General features: G+C 38.3%; 1 protein-coding gene and 1 long non-coding RNA gene across 4 annotated transcripts in view; one reads left to right on the top strand and one right to left on the bottom strand.

The window, feature by feature from the left end:
- STAMBPL1 (STAM binding protein like 1) overlaps positions 1-20,904 on the top strand; it is a 141,387-nt gene that overhangs the window by 87,995 nt on the left and 32,488 nt on the right. The gene's annotated exons all lie outside the window — the stretch shown is intronic.
- The window catches only part of LOC139356229 (uncharacterized), a 34,305-nt gene that overhangs the window by 5,346 nt on the left and 8,055 nt on the right, over positions 1-20,904 (bottom strand). The gene's annotated exons all lie outside the window — the stretch shown is intronic.

The raw sequence follows: 20,904 nt of genomic DNA, 5'->3' as shown, positions 1-20,904 counted from the left end.
ACTAATTATTGATCACTATAATGACTAACTTTTGAGAGAGCCCTGCCAAAAATAAATATTCCTTAAATGAGGTACACCAATGTTTTTTCCACTCCAGTCCTTGAAAATAGTGAGTTAGGGCAGAGTTTCCTAAAGCATGGCCTGAATTTACAGAACCATAGTCATCAGAATCACTTGGGCAATTTGTTAACATTTATTAGGTTGGTGCAAAAGTAATCACGGTTTTTGCCATTGAAAGTAATAGTCCTAATACATTCCTGGGACTCACCTGAGCCAGGCTCTCTGGGATGGGGCCTAGAGATCTGCATTTGTTTTTTTGTGTGAATTTATTTGTATGTGGTTTACAGTATTGGTACTCACGCACCATGCACAGTTGTCTTAAATGTAGTTTTTAATGTTTGGTAAAATAATACATGCACATAATAAATAAAAATGGTATAGTTAATAAAAAATAACAGAGGGGTTAGGATGCAAAGCAATCCTGTTGCCTCCTCCCTCCCTTCCCCAGTCCTGATCCTCAGAGACGGCTGCTTCTAGCCCTTCTGGTCTTTTCTTCTGGTGGTTATGACTTTCTGTATTTTGCACCTGACATGGGTTTGCCACCATTTCCTGCTTATCAGTGTTGGACCTTATCCACTAGACTTCCTGCTCTCATGATAGGCTTCTCTATCCCCGCCTCCCAAAAGGTTATAATTCCTTTATTGGTTACTTTTTGTAGTAGCTAAGCAATAAACATTTATCTTTTTAATCTTGTTCTATCAACTCTACAATTATTTTGACCCTTGCATCCCCTTCTTCACCTAGCCCTAGGTGACTACTATTTTTGTCTGTTCCAGAATTTTATTTTATTTTAAAATTTTTTTATTATACTTTAAGTTCTAGGGTACATGTGCACAACGTACAGGTTTGTTACATATGTATACATGTTCCATGTTGGTGTGCCGCACCCATTAACTCATCATTTACATCAGGTATATCTCCTAATGGTATCCCTCCCCCCTCCCCCCACCCCACAACAGGCCCCGGTGTGTGATGTTCTTCCTGTGTCCAAGTGTTCTCATTGTTCAGTTCCCACCTACAGAACATGAGGTCTTTGGTTTTTTGTCCTTGTGATAGTTTGCTGAGAATGATGATTTGCAGCTTCATCCATGTCTCTACAAAAGACATGAACTCATCCTTTTTTATGGCTGCATACTATTCCATAGTGTATATGTGCCACATTTTCTTAATCTAGTCTGTCACTGATGGACGTTTGGGTTGGTTCCAAGTCTTTGCTATTGTGAACAGTGCTGAAATAAACATACGTGTGCATGTGTCTTTATAGCAGCATGATTTATAATCCTTTGGATATATACCCAGTAATGGGATGGCTGGGTCAAGTGGTATTTCTAGTTCTAGATCCTTGAGGAATAGCCACACTGTCTTCCGCAATGGTTAAACTAGTTTATAGTCCCACCAACGGTGTAAAAGTGTTCCTATTTCTTGACATCCTCTCCAGTACTTGTTGTTTCCTGACTTTTTAATGATCACCATTCTAACTGGAGTGAGATGGTATCTCATTGTGGTTTTGATTTGCATTTCTCTGATGGCTAGTGATGATGAGCATTTTTTCATGTGTCTGTTGGCTGCATAAATGTCTTCTTTTGAGAAGTGTCTGTTCACATCCTTTGCCCACTTTTTGATGGGGCTGTTTGTTTTTTTCTTGTAAATTTGATTGAGTTCTTTGTAGATTCTGGATATTAGCCCTTTGTCAGATGAGTAGATTGCAAAAATTTTCTCCCATTCTATAGGTTGCCTGTTCACTCTGATGGTAGTTTCTTTTGCTGTGCGGAAGTTCTTCAGTTTAATTAGATCCCATTTGTCAATTTTGGCTTTTGTTGCCATTGCTTTTGGTGTTTTAGACATGAAGTCCTTGCCCATGCCTATGTCCTGAATGGTATTGCCTAAGTTTTCTTCTATAGTTTTTATGGTTTTATGTCTAACATTTAAGTCTTTAATCCACCTTGAATTAATTTTTGTATAAGGTGTAAAGAAGGGATCCAGTTTCAGCTTTCTACATATGGCTAGGCAGTTTTCCCAGCACCATTTATTAAATAGGGAATCCTTTCCCCATTTCTTGTTTTTGTCAGGTTTGTCAAAGATCAGATGGTTGTAGATGTGTGGTATTATTTCTGAGGCCTCTGTTCTGTTCTATTGGTCTATATCTCTGTTTGGGTACCAGTACCATGCTGTTTTGGTTACTATAGCCTTGTAGTATAGTTTGAAGTCAGGAAGCATGATGCAGCTTTGTTCTTTTTGGCTTAGGATTGACTTGGCAATACGGGTTCTTTTTCAGTTCCATATGAACTTTTAAGTAGTTTTTTCCAATTCTGTGAAGAAAGTCATTGGTAGCTTGATGGGGATGGCATTGAATCTGTAAATTGCCTTGGGCAGTATGGCCATTTTCACCATTTTCACGATATTGATTCTTCCTATCCATGAGTGTGGAATGTTCTTCCATTTGTTTGTGTCCTCTTTTATTTCGTTGAGCAGTGGTTTGTAGTTCTCCTTGAAGAGGTCCTTCACATCCCTTGTAAGTTGGATTCCTCGGTATTTTATTGTCTTTGAAGCAATTGTGAATGGGAGTTCACTCACGATTTGTCTCTCTGTTTGTCTGTTATTGGTGTATAAGAATACTTGTGATTTTTGCACATTGATTTTGTATCCTGAGACTTTGCTGAAGTTGCTTATTAGCTTAAGGAGATTTTGGGCTGAGACGATAGGGTTTTCTAAATATACAATCATGTCATCTGCCAACAGGGACAATTTGACTTCCTGTTTTCCTAAAGTCCAGGACCAGACGGATTTACAGCCGAATTCTACCAGAGGTAAAAAGAGGAGCTGGTACCATTCCTTCTTAAACTATTCCTATCAAGAGGGAATCCTCCCTAACTCGTTTTATGAGACCAGTATCATCCTGATACCAAAGCCTGGCAGAGACACAACAAAAAAAGAGAATTTTAGACCAATATCCCTGATGAATATTGATGCAAAAATCCTCAATAAAATACTGGCAAACCAAATTCAGCAGCACATCGAAAAGCTTATCCACCATGATCAAGTGGGCTTCATCCCTGGGATGCAAGGCTGGTTCAACATATGCAAATCAATAAACATAATCCAGCCTATAAACAGAGCCAAAGACAAAAACCACCTGATTATCTCAATGGATGCAGAAAAGGCCTTTGACAAAATTCAACAGTCCTTCATGCTAAAAACGCTCAATAAATTCGGTATTGATGGAACGTACCTCAAAATAATAAGAGCTATTTATGACAAACCCATAGCCAATATCTTACTGAATGGGCAAAAGCTGGAAGCATTCCCTTTGGAAACTGGCACAAGACAGGAATGTCCTCTTTCACCACTCCTATTCAACATAGTGTTGGAAGTTCTGGCCAGGACAATCAGGCAAAAGAAAGAAATAAAGAGATCTGCATTTAAACAAGAACCACACAGAAGCACTTGGACAGAGGGTAACAAAGGAGTGTGATATTGAACTCTTGAAAGTACAGAACAATAGTGAGGAATGATCTTCATCAATATTATCATAGCTTTTTCTTGTTACATTATAGGATCCCAGGCTTATATCTCAGAGAACAGAATGGAGAGCAGATTTATAGACAGGGAAGTGGATTGGACAGGACTGTGGGTCTCCAGTCTATTTTAGGCCCTGCCTCTGACTGTGTAGCTTTGAAGAGTTCACTAAGCCCTTTGGCCCTCGTTTTGTAATCTATAAGTGTGTGGGCCTATTATTTTAATATCCTGTCTACCTCTAATAATTTCTGATTGAATACTGAATTTGAAAATATAAATAGGCAGTATAAACTCTTCTATTTATCTGTGATGTCTGTGAGGTAATAAGCAGAAGAGGTTGATAGCTTCACAAAAGGAAAGCATGACTTAGATAGAGTGCCTAAAATTGTGTCCCGGGAACCAGGGCCTCCTTGCCTACTGACTGTCTGTGTTTGGCCAATCACCTGCATATCAGTTTCCTCATCTGCAAAATGACGATGGCACTTGCCAGCCACCACTTTTCAGGGCTCCTGAGCAGGTCAAAGACATAACCTGCTCAAATGTTTTGAAAACTACAAAGTGCCAATCAGATTATCAGTTGTCACTCAAACTTGGATTAATTAGGGCAAATATCAGGTGTCAGGTGGTGTTTAAATCCTTGTTGTCCAGAGTGACATGGGAAGCACTGGAAGCTTAGGATAACGTTAGGAGATCCTGAGGCTTGAGTGAGAAGATCCCATAAAGAACAACATGGCTTGAACAGCGCCGAGAGGGCAGGCTGTGTGCCAAGATCAGCCTGGGAGTTTACACAACAGTTATTTTAGCATCAGACATACTTTAGCCCCTAGAAAAGAAAGTGAACAGGAAGAGACCCTTGAGATATCTTTGGATGCGTCAAGAATTTTAAAAGCTGCAACTTGGAATTCAAAGCATTCACTTCCTTTTCCAACAAAATTGAGACCCTATAGGGTAATTTTATACTGAAGAGCTCCTACTTCTTTAAACCTGATTGGAATTTGAGATAGTTGGAACAGGACAAGACTCTTATTATCTATAATAAAAGGCATCGTCAGGTAGGGGCAAGAGTATGGACTCTGGAGGTAGGTTGGATTCAGATCCCAGTTTTCAACAATTTATTTTGAGTCCCTTGGCAAATCATCTATCATCTCACCTTGGTTTTTTCAACTATAAAATGATAAGGATGTAACACCTTCTTCATCAGGTGGTGATGAGGACAGATGGGAAAATACAGTGGAATACTGGCTTTCAATATTCTATTACTCAGCACTGTCTCACGCTTACATGCATTTTATGACAATCCACATTACCTAAGCCCAAATTATTAAATGCAACACAGCTTGGCAACCTTCAAACACTAACCAAATCAGGTATCAGAGCACTTGTTTCTTGAACTTTCAAAGACAGAAGATAAACATATAAAACAGAATATTTTGTTTCATGATTTTGTTACTGTAAGCCCTGTCTGGTAAAGGCCAATACAAGGAAAATGGGCTGAATCTCTGTGAATTACATCAGTAGGTTCAGAAGCAATGATGGCTCACACACCTGAACTCATTTGAATCATCACTAAATTTAAAACAGGAAAATAGTTGGCAAAGCTGTTCCCTTTCTTCCTCTGGAGAAACTACTTGAAATACATACGAATTTGAATTTTACATGAATGATATCTCAAGAGTTTGTTAGTATGACTATCATACTGAACGTTCATGGCTTATCCAGAAATCAAGCAACTATAGTAACCAGATAAAACTCCTTTTTTTTTTTTTCTGTAACATATAACAAAAATTGGAGTCTTCTGCTTGTGACCTTAAGGTGTGTTGTCACGGTCTTCACACTTCTGCAGAAACAAACTATTCAATTCAGCAGTTTCTGTGTTTGCAGTTATTTGTATTTAACTTGTGTTTTGCATATTTAATTCGTATTTAAATACTTAAAAACTGATAACTCATAAATGTTAGGTATAGACATCCTCATTTATCCAGAACATTTAACTAACCAGACACCTAATTATGTTTGGAGTGGTCCTAGCTATGCATTTAATGAATGCTCTTATTTTGTAGCCAGGATATGTAATACAGGTGATTCCTTTCAGCGATGGGAGCTGGACAAATCTATATGCAGGGTTTTTTATCATCTTGGGTTTAAAACTCATAATGGAACAATTAAAACCATGTTTGTTTTCCTGAATCCATGACAATAACTTTATCCCAAAACCAGCTGTGAATGTTGGTAACACGGGCACTCTGCTGACCTGAAAGAATGCAGGCACGGCCTGCATTTTGCACACATATTTGTCGGTAGAGTACTTTTTTGGTAGAGAGGAAGAGAAAATTCTGGCTTCTTTAGAGAAGTGGATGTAGGCAATCCCTCCTCCAAAAGTAGTCAAAATACCACTCCAGAGAACCTTGACTTTATAAGGGAAGGCAGCTTCTGAATCACTGAAAGGCTTTTCCGCCTTAATTCTCGCTGGCTGGCCTGGAATGACGCTCTGCTAAAAATGTTCTGGGCAGCTGTTGATATAGGCATTTCTGTCCTCTTTTCTAGTAACATAATGTGTGCATGTTAAGGAGATTATGCAGGTCTCTTATACATTACTTACCCCTTTTAAAGCCTTCTTCTTGGAAAGTAGATGTGGAGGAAGTCCTAGACTTGGAAAAGTTTCTGTCTTTCAGAACTTTGTGTAGGTTTGGTATTCATAAAACATTACATTATTTGATGTCTCCCCCCCATCCTCTGCCCCGCAATACTACACAGAGAAGAAAAATGTGTTTAGGTAGAAGATCCTCCTAAATAAGAAGGAAGGGTTTGGAAAGCTGTTTTCTGGGTTGTATTACAACTTTGTGGGTTTTTTTTTTTTTTCTCTCTCTCTCTCATTAAATAATATTTAAGACAAGTATTATTTTATAATACTTTTATAAGTAGGATCTTGATTATTATTGATTATATTGAGGCAAGAAGTATAATCCTAAGCAGTGAGAATGGGGGAAGTTGGAGCACATTATTATTTCCATAGGATCAGCATAGAGTTTTGTAATGTTCAAATTACCTTGCCATTTCTTTCCTTTCCCGAAAAAGGTCTTTAGTATCAATTTTTTCCATTAAAAAAAAAAATCTTTGGAAGAAGTATTTTCACGTTCTGCTATGCCTTAGGGCATCAGCTGTGCCCAAATTCATGCTTGTAAGGCTGAATGGTCACTCTGCTTTTGATGTCTCCATTTGAAAAAGCCTATAAATCCAAAGAAAGCGTGCCCCCATTGGCATAGTCTCTGTTGTGCAAAGGAGACTTTCAGAGTTTTAGGCTCCATCTGTCATGATCATTTTTCAAGCAGACTATTTTTTTTTTAATCAGTTTTATGTTCACAGCATCAACCAAAAAAGCACCACTGTTTTCTGACTGGTTTACTCCTACTCAAATTGTTTCTGGCTCTCTGGGATAACCAGTTTCTCAAGGAAAGAAGCCTCCTCTGACCACCATACCATCCTCCCAACTGTATCTTTTCATATACGTTAATAGCACTCTATCTTTCCTTCATAGTACTTATTGTAGTTTGTAGTAATACATTTGATACAATTATTTCCTTTGTATACATCTTCCTCACCAGCCTAGGGCAGGGACTCTGATTGTTCACCATTGTATCCCCGTATCTAGCACAGTGCCTAGGGGATAGGAGGGGCTCGATAAATATCTCTTGAGAGGATGTTGTTTAATTGTAAACTCTGCCAAGGCATTTATGTTGAATGAATGAATGAATGAATGAATGCCTCTAACTCTTCATAAAATAAACACTTTTTGGAAAAAGTATGCTCATGGCAGACCTCAGATGTAATCACACCGATAACTGGAAAGAAAAATGAATTTAGATGGGTTTATAAAGATAGAACAATGTTTCTAATATATTCAGGCAGTCCATAAATCCCTTATACTTAATGTTAAAATTCAGGATATGATACCTAAAGAAAGGTTTTGCTGTACCTGGATCAAGGCACCTACCAACTTTTTTCTGCTCATAGGCAAAGTCACTACCCTGTTTAAGTAGGTCTTGGGATGTTTCCATCCAAGAAACATCTCTTCAATCTCTGCCTTGTATTCCACCTTCCAAAACCACCCAGAAATTCCAGTAAAGTCTTATTGACCTGATTGTCTGTCCTCTTCACTGAGTTCCTTTTGAATGCAGCAAATTGCTGTGCACTTTTCTGACTTCCATTTCACTGTTATCCAGCTTCATAGGAGCTTAGGCCCCTGCAGTTAGCAGTGCTGAGACTATGTGAATAGGTCTGATTCTAGCTACTCACCACTCAGAGAGGTAGTGAATGTTAGGAGGTAGGAAGAAGGACATTAGACCAGGATACTAAAATTGCATTTTAGATAGTACATAAATTAGACAGTTTGCATAGCATTAAAATTCCCCATTTAATATTTATACATCCAAAAACTAACAAAAAGAATGTCGGAGCTCATGTCTGGCATTCGGATTCCTCTGCCCAAAGGCAATAAATAAAATAATACTAAAACGTAAAGACAAACCTTGTCTTCTCCTGTCACGATCTATAGAGGGCACAAATAATAGACATTTTCCCGAATAATGGAGTCTGATTTCCAAGCAATGCTTAGCCAACTGTAGATTTGGGCAGAAAAGGTTTGTGCCGAGCATCTGAGCTGGAAAAGACAGATACTTTTCTTGACCTCACTTTTCCTAAAGTTCACAACTTCTGCTACTTGAATGGGTATCTCATCTCCAAGTGTGTGAAGTAACAGGTGATGTATCTGTTTTCCATCCTCAAAGAGTTAACTTGATAAAATAAGTACAGCTAAGGACAAACACAGGCACAATATGAGAAAACGTCATGCAGTATGTTTTGTAAAGGGTGTCAATGGCATGGAGCCATCTGATTCTGTTGCAGTCTTTGGCCCATTTAAATTCAAGTTAGGATCTGAGTGTTTGGGTAAACAGAATAAGCTAAGAATGAGTGGCAGACATATTTCCTCAAATCCCATCTGATACAGGTTTAGATCCAGATTTTGTCATTGACTAACTCCTTCCTTTTTTTTAGATGATTTGGATTTTGCCTTTTTTTCTTATAATAAAAGTCATAATGCCAACCACTTTAAGAGTTCTTTTGCTGCTCTTTTTTGTTGCTACCTTTTTGTAATTAATAGGACATTTGTAAAAGTAAGACTATAGTACAAATAGGAGTCATAGCATGTAATGGCTTTAGTAATTTGTGCAATATCCCTCTTTTTGTCCCTCCTGCATATTTTCCCCCTAGAAAGCAGCCAGGAATTGGTGTTCAGAGGGTGATGCTCTGATGGTGAGCAGAGCTACAGTTTGCCTAACAGTTTATTTAAGCCAAATTTATAGTTTCTGAAGCGCTAGAAGGCTGCTGTCCAAGGGGACTCCTTTTTTTTTTCTTTTTTTTCTCTAGATGGAGTCTTGCTCTGTCACCAGGCTGGAGTGCAGTGGCTTGATCTCAGCTCACTGCAACCTCTGCCTCCTGGGTTCAAGCAATTCTCCTGCTTCAGCCTCCTGAGGAGCTGGGCTACAGGCTTGCCCCTCCACGCCCAGTTAATTTTTGTATTTTTAGTAGAGACAGGGTTTCACCATGTTGGCCAGGATAGTCTCGATCTCTTGACCTTGTGATCCACCGGCCTCATTCTCCCCAAGTGCTGAGATTACAGGTGTGAGCCACCGCGCCCAGCCAGGAACTACTTATTAACTGGCCATTTAAAATGAAATGAAACAAAGTCCTTCATTGCTAACGATTAAGGGGAGAGGAGTGTATTGTCTGCTCTTCAGGCAGCAGGAAATTAAGGGATTGGCAACTGTTATTTGTAATAGTAATTGATGTCACAGGAGTTTTGAGAACAGGGAGTTTAAGGGAAAAAATGATCTTTTATTTTTAGTCTGTTAATATTTAATGTAATATTTGATATTGTTTGATTTAGATTTACTGTTCTTTGATCTATTTTTATTTGTTGCCTTTTTTGTTGTTCTCTTTCTTCTCTCCTGCCTTCTTTTATACTGTTTAAATTTTTTTCTAAATTTCACTGTAATTTATCTATTAGCTTTTTAAATGTATCTTTTGGCATTATTTTTACAAAGTTGCTCTAGGGATTACAATATACATCCTTAAATACTCACCATCTACTTCATGGAAATTACTGTAACTTTACAAATGTATAAATCGATTTTATCCCTGTTCATTCTGTTATAATGTATATTATAAGCCTCATACAATGGGATGATTTTTACTTTAATATTCTCTGCGTTGTTTCTAGTTAACAATATGTGCTATCAAAGTGAGACCCCATTTATCTTTTAATCTGATTCTGATTGTTTTTCCAGTGTCTACTTAACTGAGACTCTTACAGGTAATTTTGTAGGATACTAGGTGTTTTCGATGGCAAATACAAAGATTGTGTTTGTGTATGTGTATGTGTTTATATGTCGGGTCAATCTATTGAAAAGAAGCATTGCAGAATACTAAAGCAAAATTGAAACCATATGGAGTTTGTAGTTGTTTTATTCTAAAAGCTAACCTTGTCAGTACTTAGTCTTTCAAAAAATAATTTTAACTTCTATGTTTTATTTTTCTATTTTAATTTTTCCTGGGCCTTGCCTCCCAAACCTCCCACCCTCCCTTTCTTTTTTGTGACCCATAGAGTCAGAAATTCCTTGTTGGGATAATTTCTGGCACTGCTTTGAAGACAGAGCCCCTGAAAATTGGCTATGGACCAAATGTATTCACACTCTTGGGGATTTCTAGGTCATCATCACCATCTGAACAGCTCTGAGAGAGACAAGAAGTGGAATGGAGAAGGTGATTAGGTAATCCCAGAGTTACCAGGGGAAAAATTGTGAAATCCTTTCATAGAGTTCCCAATGAAACACTCTCTTTCTTGTTAGCCATTATCTTTGCCTTTCCTGTCTAAAGAAAAACACGTTGTTTCATCTTGATTATCAATTTCTCAAGTACTCATGGAAGTGAGGCCAGGTACCCTGTCACCTTGGCTCTGTTTGGGATGCAGTGTTGTGCTTGCCACCACTCCCCATTCCCCAAAAGTGTCTTTAACATAGACCATTCATTCTTCAGATTCAAAATGCTTAAGCTGAACTAACCTTAAAGGGCCCTCATTAATTTACAGACATTTGATTAACACCCATATTCATTTCTGCTACTGAACCAGTCTTTTCCCAAAAAATAATCTAGCAAACTAGTTTCTGCCAGGCCAAATATTAACAGGTATATATATTTACGTACATAAATATTTACCTCTATGTCTTGTGTGTTTTTGTTTTTGTTTTGAGACAGAGTCTCGCTCTGTTGCCCAGGCTGGAGTGCAGTGGCACAATCTCAGCTCACTGCAAGCTCCACCTCCCAGGTTCAAGTGATTCTTGTGCCTCAGCCTCCTGAGTAGCTGCGACTACAGGCATGCACCACCACGCCCAGCTAATTTTTGTATTTTTAGTAGAGATGGGATTTTACCCTGTTGGCCAGGCTGGTCTCAAACTCCTGACTTCTGGTGATCCACCCACCTGGGCCTCTCAATGTGCTGGGATTACAGACATGAGCCTCTGTGCCCTGCCCCTGTTCTGTGTATTTACATAAATACATGTCTCCAGAGCTTTAAATTCTTAAATTTTAAAACTAGGACTAACCTAGACATTGAGAGAACCCAGAAATATACCCTGACTAAAGTCGGTGGAATTTCATTTGGCTTGACTCTTTGGTGGAAAAAAAAAAAAAATCAGGTTCTTAAGGACTCAATTTAGTGAACCGATGACAAATAGAAAAATGTTCTTGACATTTTCCCCAAAATAGATGTCGAAAGATTTTGCACTTTAAATTGGTACTTTATTTACTAAAAGTGATATTGAAACTAAATTCCTACCCAATAGTTGGAAAATATGAAAAAGCGATTGCCACAGAATGCAATTTATTAAATGTTGATGGTCTTTTTTTTTTTTTTAAATATACTTTAGTTCTAGGGTACATGTGCACAACGTGCAGGTTTGTTACATATGTATACATGTGCCATGTTGGTGTGCTGCACCCATTAACTCATCATTTACATTAGGTATATCTCCTAATGCTATCCCTCCCAGCTCCCACCTCCCCACAATAGGACCTGGTGTGTGATGTTCCCCTTCCTGTGTCCAAGTGATCTCATTGTTCAATTCCCACCTATGAGTGAGAACATGTGGTGTTTGGTTTTCTGTTCTTGCGATAGTTTGCTGAGAATGATAGTTTCCAGCTGCATCCATGTCCCTACAAAGGACACGAAATCATCCTTTTTTATGACTGCATAGTATTCCGTGGTGTATATGTGCCACATTTTCTTAATCCAGTCTGTCACTGATGGACGTTTGGGTTGATTCCAAGTCTTTGCTATTGTGAATAGTGCCACAATAAACATACGTGTGCATGTGTCTTTATAGCAACATGACTTACAATCCTTTGGGTATATACCCAGTAATGGGATGGCTGGGTCAAGTGGTACTTCTAGTTCTAGATCCTTGAGGAATCGCCACACTGTCTTCCACAATGGTTGAACTAGTTCACAGTCCCACCAACAGTGTAAAAGTGTTCCTGTTTCTCCACATCCTCTCCAGCACCTGTTGTTTCCTCATTTTTTAATGATTGCCATTCTAACTGGTGTGAGATGGTATCTCATTGTGGTTTTGATTTGCATTTCTCTGATGGCCAGTGATGATGAGCATTTTTTCATGTGTCTGTTGGCTGTATGAATGTCTTTTTTTGAGAAGTGTCTGTTCATATCCTTTGCCCACTTTTTGATGGGGCTGTTTGTTTTTTTCTTGTAAATTTGATTGAGTTCTTTATAGGTTCTGGATATTAGGCCTTTGTCAGATGAGTAGTTTGCAAAAATTTTCTCCCATTCTGTAGGTTGCCTGTTCACTCTGATGGTAGTTTCTTTTTCTTTTGCTGTGCAGAAACTCTTTAGTTTAATTAGATCCCATTTGTCAATTTTGGCTTTTGTTGCCGTTGCTTTTGGTGTTTTAGACATGAAGTCCTTGCCCATGCCTATGTCCTGAATGGTAGTACCGAAGTTTTCTTCTAGGATTTTTATAGTTTTACATCTAACATTTAAGTATCTAATCCATCTTGAATTAATTTTCGTATAAGGAGTAAGGAAAGGATCCAGTTTCAGTTTTCTACTTATGGCTAGCCAGTTTTCCCAGCACCATTTATTAAATAGGGAATCCTTTCCCCATTTCTTGTTTTTCTCAGGTTTGTCAAAGATCAGATGGCTGTAGTTGTGTGGTATTATTTCTGAGGGCTCTGTTCTGTTCCATTGGTCTGTATCTCTGTTTTGGTACCAGTACCTTGCTGTTTTGGTTACTGTAGCCCTGTAGTATAGTTTGAAGTCAAGTAGCGTGATGCCTCCAGCTTTGTTCTTTTGGCTTAGGATTGTCTTGGCAATGCAGGGTCTTTTTTGGTTCCATATGAACTTCAAAGGAGTTTTTTCCAATTCTGTGAAGAAAGTCATTGGTAGCTTAATGGGGATGGCATTGAATCTATAAATTACCTTGGGCAGTATGGCCATTTTCATGGTATTGATTCTTGCTCTCCATGAGCATGGAATGTTCTTCCATTTGTTTGTGTCCTCTTTTATTTCACTGAGCAGTGGTTTGTAGTTCTCCTCGAGGAGGTCCTTTACATCCCTTGTAAGTTGGATTCCTTGGTATTTTATTCTCTTTGAAGCAATTGTGAATGGGAGTTCATTCATGATTTGGCTCTCTGTTTGTCTGTTACTGGTGTATAAGAATACTTGTGATTTTTGCACATTAATTTTGTATCCTGAGACTTTGCTGAAGTTTCTAATCAGCTTAAGGAGATTTTGGGCTGAGACAATGGGGTTTTCTAAATATACAGTCATGTCATCTGCAAACAGGGACAATTTGACTTCTTCTTTTCCTAACTGAATACTTTTCATTTCTTTCTCTTGCCTGATTGCCCTGGCCAGAACTTCCAACACTATGTTGAATAGGAGTGGTGAGAGAGGGCATCCCTGTCTTGTGCCCGTTTTCAGAGGGAATGCTTCCAGTTTTTGCCCATTCAGTATGATATTGCCTGTGGATTTGTCATAAATAGCTCCTATTATTTTGAGATACTTTCCATCAATACCGAATTTATTGAGAGTTTTTAGCATGAAGGGCTGTTGAATTTTGTCAAAGGCCTTTTCTGCATCTATTGAGATAATCATGTGGTTTTTGTCTTTGGTTCTGTTTATATGCTGGATTACATTTATTGATTTGTGTATGTTGAACCAGCCTTGCATCCCAGGGATGAAGCCCACTTGATCATGGTGGATAAGCTTTTTGATGTCCTGCTGGATTCAGTTTGCCAGTATTTTATTGAGGATTTTTGCATCGATGTTCATCAGGGATATTGATCTAAGTTGGTGGCCTTTTAAAAAATGAATTCCTGTTGCAGCCAGTGAGATCAGCTATTTATTTATTTATTTATTTATTTATTTATTTATTTATTTATTTTAATAGAAACAAGATTAAAATTTATTTTGATAGAAACAGCCTGGGCTATATTGCGGAGGCTGATATTGAACTCCTGGCCTCAAGCTATCCTCCCATCTCAGTTTCCCAAAGTGCTGAGATTATAGGCATGAGCCACCATGCCTGGCTAGTTACTGGTTATTAAGTAATAAAAACATTTCTGTGAATTCCACCAGATCATTGACTTTGGCATAGTTCACTTAAGACTTTGTTTGGCAAAATAAATCTCTTTCACATTAATTATGAAGCATTTTTGGGAACCTGATTAATACTCTAATGTTGTGGGGCCAAAAAATATGTGGAATGTGGCCCTGCAGTTAGATGAACTGAGATCATTATAGTACTATACAGAGCTCTAACTCCTAAATCCTAGATCCACTGTAATACTATACAGATCAGCCACTTGCTGACTTTGTGACTCTGGGTCATTTACTTCACCTCTCAAAAGGCATCTTTAAAGTGAGGAAAATAATAAGGTTATTTTTGGAATTCAATTAGATGATGAAAATGTTTATTGTAATTTCTAGCATGTAGTTCATGCTCCATGCATTTAACTGTTATTACAGGTTGTTTTAGTATCACATTAAATTACCAACTGAAGTGAAAGTAGAACCAGAATGCTGTCAACGATTAAAAAAAAAAAACTCTCAAGCAAGAGCAGACAATGACACTGCCTCTACATTTTTCAAATCTTTGAACACTTGGCTATTTTAAGGTTTGTGAAGAAAACATTGCTAAATTTATACAAAAGGAAGGAGATAAATTAAAGGTGGAAGAAACCGTGTACAGAGCAGCATGTGCATTTGAATGAGGTATTAGCTCCACGCAGAAAAATTAGTTGAGAAGGAAAATAGTAATGTCATACTTTTTAAAAACTGAAAGTACTGAAAGTGTTTGTTTTTTTCTTTTTACAGACTAGACATAATAAAAATTTTCCTGTCATTCCTGCTTTCCCAGTGCTCCAATATGTAAAGAATCAGGTGGAGCAGGAGAGAGGGTATAGGAAGGGGCATTGAGGGCAAAGGGAGCTATTAGCAAATAAATGTGTGGGCTCTGGGCTTAGGAAAATGGGGCCCTGACTACTTTTCCACTGGATCGTAAGTTCCAAGGGAGTAGGATTTTTTTTTTTTTCAATATTGGTCAATGCTGCACCTCCAGGTCATAAAACAGTGCCTGGCACATAGTGGCCTCTTAATAAATATTCGAGAATTAAAGTAAGGCCACAAACTAGGAGATACTTGACAGAGCAGGAGGTGCCTTGGTGACTTGAGCTTTTGAGGCTCATCTCCATTGAATCTGTCCTCTACGCTTAGATTTGGGGAGTTTTTAGTGCACTGTTAGGATATAGTACTACTCTCATTGTGTTATACCATAATGCTATGCAGTGAGATTAATAGAAGCCTCATTTTGTCCCTCTTCATTTGATTGACAAATTAATGATCACCAAAATCTGATGTATCTCTCAAGTTTGAGGTAAGATCAAATGACCCAGCCACTGAATCTTATGCCCCATCCAGATTAAGACCCAACCATAATTTCTATTATCAATTAATTATAGTGATAATATAATGTATAGTACAGGGGTGTCCAATCTTTTAACTTCCCTGGACCACATTGGAAGACTAAGAATTGTCTTGGGCCACACATAAAATATGCTAACACTAACTACAGCTGGTGAGCTTAAAAAAAAAAAAAAAAAAAAAAAAAAAGCCAAAAATCTCATAATGTTTTAGGAAAGTTTGCGAATTTGTGTTGGGCTATATTCAAAGCCATCCTGGGCTGCATGTGGCCCACGGGCCATGGGTTGGACAAGCTTGGGGTAATGGATAACATATAATTAATATATCGATATTATCACAAATGCCAGAGTAAACAAGGGGAAACTATTTCGTCTCTAACAAAAGGATTGATATGGCCAAGGAAAATATATTAGTTCATTATGAGGATCATGCAGAATGGAGAAAATCAGTACATTAATTACATTTGAAAAGTCCTTCCATTGTACTGAACTAATTCAAGTGTTTTGACCCTAAAATTTTGTAGTTTTACAGCAAAAACCCACTTCCTCTCCACTAAATTGAAAATGACTAATATATCTCTAACGTACCCTGAACATAATGAGCAGTAATTCAGTGATATTGTGTTATTTTAAAATATATGCCAAGTATTGAGACTGATTATAATTTTAAATTAACACAATTGTATTCATAATTAAGAAGCTATGATAGAAATAAAGTGTTGAACAGCATTTCTTGAAAATATTTTTACTAAATAAAACCAAATGTAAAGTGCCAGGTGTTGGGTAGAGTTGAAGTTTGAAAATTGAATAAAATAATTCTTTCATTAAATATTATTAGAACTTCTTAGAGGTTCAAACCAATGCTGATGTTTGTAGAGAAGTTGCATGGTGCTTGAGATCCTTATATCTGGTGGAGGTAATTTTTGCCCACATTCCCCAGATTCCTTTAGATTCGAAGTAAAATGTATACCTACATATCCCAAAGGAGAAGCTTATTTTCTGCTCTTTTGACATCTAATGAATTAACGGTTGTGTGGACTGAATTGTTAAAAAATCTAAAATAAGCTCTTGACTGTTCTTTTCACATAAGTGGGTGAAGTTGAGAAAACATAACTGTGAGTAAATTTGTTGTACTCTGCTAATCTGCTTGGGCTTTCATCACCCTTGCTCTGACCTGTCAGAAAATGGTAAGAGAGAGAAAAGATTCTGTTCTATTGAAAGCCAATCTCAACAGGAAGAAGTGACAACCAGTCAGGCTCATGCTGAGAGATGGGCCTACTCGTGGGCCAGGCTCAGTTCATTTGCACCAGGGCTCCAGCTCACTCTACTTCAGGGAACCGAAGATGTCTAGGTGTCTGGGTCACCTAGAGAGGGGGAGTTTATTAAAATGAGTCCTCTCTTCTACAAATTCATGCTAAATTGTTCCACGTCTAACAGTAATTTCTCCAAAAAGCCTTCTATAATACCTGAAGCTATTAGAAGCAACCTTCCTTATTCTTTCTGTCCTTGAATTTGATCTCTTCTCTATTATTATTATTAATAGGAATTAATATTCATCGAAAATTTACTGTTTCTGGCACTGCATAGCATCTTTTCTATGAATTACCTCCTTTAATCCTCCTAATAAGCATGTAAAGTTTATTCTGTTAACATTTGTTTTACAAATCAGAAAAATGAAAGCTCAGAAAACCTTTTTATGTTTAGAACCACTGTCCACTGCCTGAAACACTGAAAAAATGGATAAAAATTAAGTACAGTTAAAAGCATAGATTCTTTAGCTTCTACTAAGCTTTAAGTTTTAATGGGTTATGATGTTGTGTGTAAGTGTAGGGGTCTGGGGAGAAGAGATAAGGGAGGGAAGAAAGTGAGCGCTGAGGTAAAAATGCAGTAAAAAAAAATGGGGTCAGTGAGTTTCCTGGCTCTGCAGCAGGGTGCCTTGCCAGCCTTGGCTCCTAGGAAGGGAAGGCTTGTGACTTACCACAGACCAGATTCTTGCTGCCTTCAAAGAGAGATGTTCACAAGCAGAAGATGCCAGCATTCGGGAGAGATGGGAGTCTGGCCAAATAATTGTCAAGAACCCTTAAAATGCAGGCTACTTATCTTGGGATTATTTTAAACAGTAATAAGCGTAGGCAGCAATAACCCTCATGAAGTATGGGGAAAGAGAATGTGAGTCTCAAACTAGGGCTGTTCTCTCTCACTCTCCCTCTCTTTAATTGTTATTGATGACGTTGTTTTTCCTTAACAAGTCTATACATCCTGAGAGATGGGGTGAGGACAGCATAGATGCTATGGTTTTGATCTTTCTATCAAAAATCAGGACAAAATCCAAACTCAATTCAATCAGAAAAGGTTACATGTGCTTGACTGTATAATTTGCTAGCCATGTGTTTAGTCCTGACTCTCTAATCAAACGCCAGGAGGATTGAGAGAGCAACAGCAAAAGTCATTTCTAGTGCCTGTGTCCTCACCACACACCTCCTCACACGTGTGTAAAGCACGTACGAAGGCTTTGGGGTAGATCCTGGCAAAATGGAATAATAGAAGATATAGTTCTTACATTCAAAGAGCTTCCAAGCTATTTATGGAGCTTGACAGATGCAGAAAAAGGCAAAGCGAATTTGCAAAGTCTGTAGTTTCAGAAGATGGCCAGATGAGCCGAAAGATAAAGTGGACTTCTTTCCACTGGAAATTTTATTTCATTTATTAATTTTTAAGTTTTGTTCACCACTTCTACTTTTCTCACCCTTCTGGTCTGGATAGAAATGAAATAGTTGAGTTTTAGGCACGATAAGAATTCAAGGTGGTGAGTGGAACATGAGCAGAAATTAAACATAATGCACTTTAAATGTAAAACTAAGAAGTCAGGGCATGAGGTGTAGATTTGAAGAGCATCTGGGAAGAGGTGATGGTTGGCACTTCAGGCCATCTTTGAAGCTAGGAGACCTGAGGACTAAGGAGAGCACTTTAGGAAGCATCAGGACACTGAACATAACCACAGTGAAGGTGGCACGGAAGCAACAGCCAGGGATAAATGAGAGCCAGAACTGTGGTGTCTGGTGAGTCAAAAGAGAGATGCATTTCACAGGCAAAGAGAGGCCAGGCCTGATGCTTATAATTAATCTAATTTGTCATTCCCAGTAATCTGTAGAGTCCAGGAAGGCAAGGAATGTTCTTATCCTGCCTACTGCTATTCCCTGATGCCTAACACAGTCCATGGTACAAAGTAGGTACTCATAAGTATTCGTTTAGTTAAGGAAAATTGTTGGGATCTTAGACTTAAGCTCGAAGCCTCCATTCAAAGAAAGTGACCAGTATGTCCCCCCTCTGGAGCAAGTTGCATTCTGATTAGGAATGAGACTCAAGCCATATAAAGTCAAGTACAGTTACAATGCAATGATAAGAAAGAATGGGATAGCTCAATTCCAAATGCATCTGGATTTATCTGATGTGTAAATTTAAAAAGAGAGAGATAATTTTCCCAGACTCCAAATGCTAAATCAGTTTCACTCCCTCCTCAAAAGTGCTGAGAAAGTTCTAAATTTGGAAAGGTCACAAAGGAATAAAGTGAGTCAGAGGAGGCTTTGGTTTTGCCTAATATGAAAAGTGGGATTTGGACTATGGAGGAAGAGGGTCCTTCCAGAGGGGATGTTTGAATGACAGAGTAGGAACAGGGCATGGGGAGGCCAACTGCGAGGAAGTCAGCACAAGCAAAGGGCAGGCCCAGCAACATCCAAGAGAGAGCGGGGCCAGACTACCGGATGTTCGGTTTGGAGCCTCCAGACCTGTGTCCTAACCCAAGCTCTGCCACATACTAGCTGTGTGCAAATTACTTAAACTCACCCAACCTATGTTTCTTAATCTGTAAAATGAGGATAATATTAGATGTTAAGATTATGTGAGAATCACATGAGACATTGTATGCATAAAGCACTTTTCCAGTGCAGTTAAACCCTTGATAAATATTAGCTACTTATTAACCATGGGGTTAAGAGAGAAATGACTTTTTTTTTTTTTTTTTTTTTTTAAAGAACTGGCCATTGCTTTATCTTCCATCATTGTGATTTATACTTTTTAATTATATTCACACCAGGAAAAGTTGATAGTAAATTCATTTTGGGTGAGGTCTAGACTAGTATCCATGGAAAGGAAGGCAAATTGAAGAGGTGTGATCCTAGGACAGGTGAAAAACCAAGGTCAAAAGGGGGACAGTTCCCAATTCAATCCAACAGCTGCTTTGTTAACAGTGCCACAGGCAGTGGGGTGGGCAGGGTGGGAGATGCATCATGTCCTGGGAAAGGAACACTGTGGGGAGCGAGAGAGAGGCTGGATGGGGGAAACGGTGGATAAAAAGTTGGGCGAAGTAATTTAGTACCAGTCCCAGAAACTACGTGTTTCAGTCTGTGCTGGGTATGTAAATGTTTCAGATGGGCTTTCTATGAAAAACAGCAATGAGGCAAACTGTCCCATTCACTAAAAAGATAGGAATTATCATGATACTGTGCAAAGAGCCCAGGCTTTAGAGTCAGGCAAATCTTGATACCTTTACTTGACACATGAACTTGATCGAGTAACCTCTTTATGTGAATCAGGAAAGTTATTCTTTCCCTATAGGTGTGGGTATGAGAATTAGATAAGTTAGTATATATAAAAGGGTCTAACACATAGTGAATGCTCGATTAACTGGTATGTGTTGGTTCAAGAAGGCAGTATGTTATATGTGAGAAGCAATTGCTTTGGTTCAAATCCCAGCTCTACTGCTTACTGGTTGGGTGATTACTGCAAGATCCTTAAGCGCTTGGGCCCATGATTGTTTCATCTATATCATGCACACAATAAGAAGACCTACCTCCCAAGATTTTTATGAGCATTGAATGAAATCATATTTATAATACCCACTAAATGGTACCCAGCTCATATTAAGTGATCTAAATGGAGAGGTATTATCATTAAGAAGCAATTAAAAGTTGTATGTGTATGAAGTGAACAGCTTTTAACATAAAAGACAATGGATTATTTGATGAGAGATCTTACCGAGCTTAATTTTTTTTTTTTTTAAAGAGGAAAGTAAGACATAAAAGGCAGAATATGTGGTACAGAACTGTAAAATACATGTCCCACGACAGAAATAAAAAAGGCAGAGATTCACTGAGGGGGGAAATTCATGGACATTTATGGTCACATTATCCTGATTGGCTGAGGAATTCAGCAGGCTTCTAGCCAGTTTTCTTGCTGTTCACAGAAATAAAAGCTCAGTGTCTTTGAAAATGAACTAAG

Source organism: Macaca nemestrina, chromosome 9 (assembly GCF_043159975.1).
Source record: "Macaca nemestrina isolate mMacNem1 chromosome 9, mMacNem.hap1, whole genome shotgun sequence".
NCBI lineage: Eukaryota > Metazoa > Chordata > Mammalia > Primates > Cercopithecidae > Macaca > Macaca nemestrina.
This window is presented reverse-complemented; position numbering and strand designations above follow the sequence as displayed.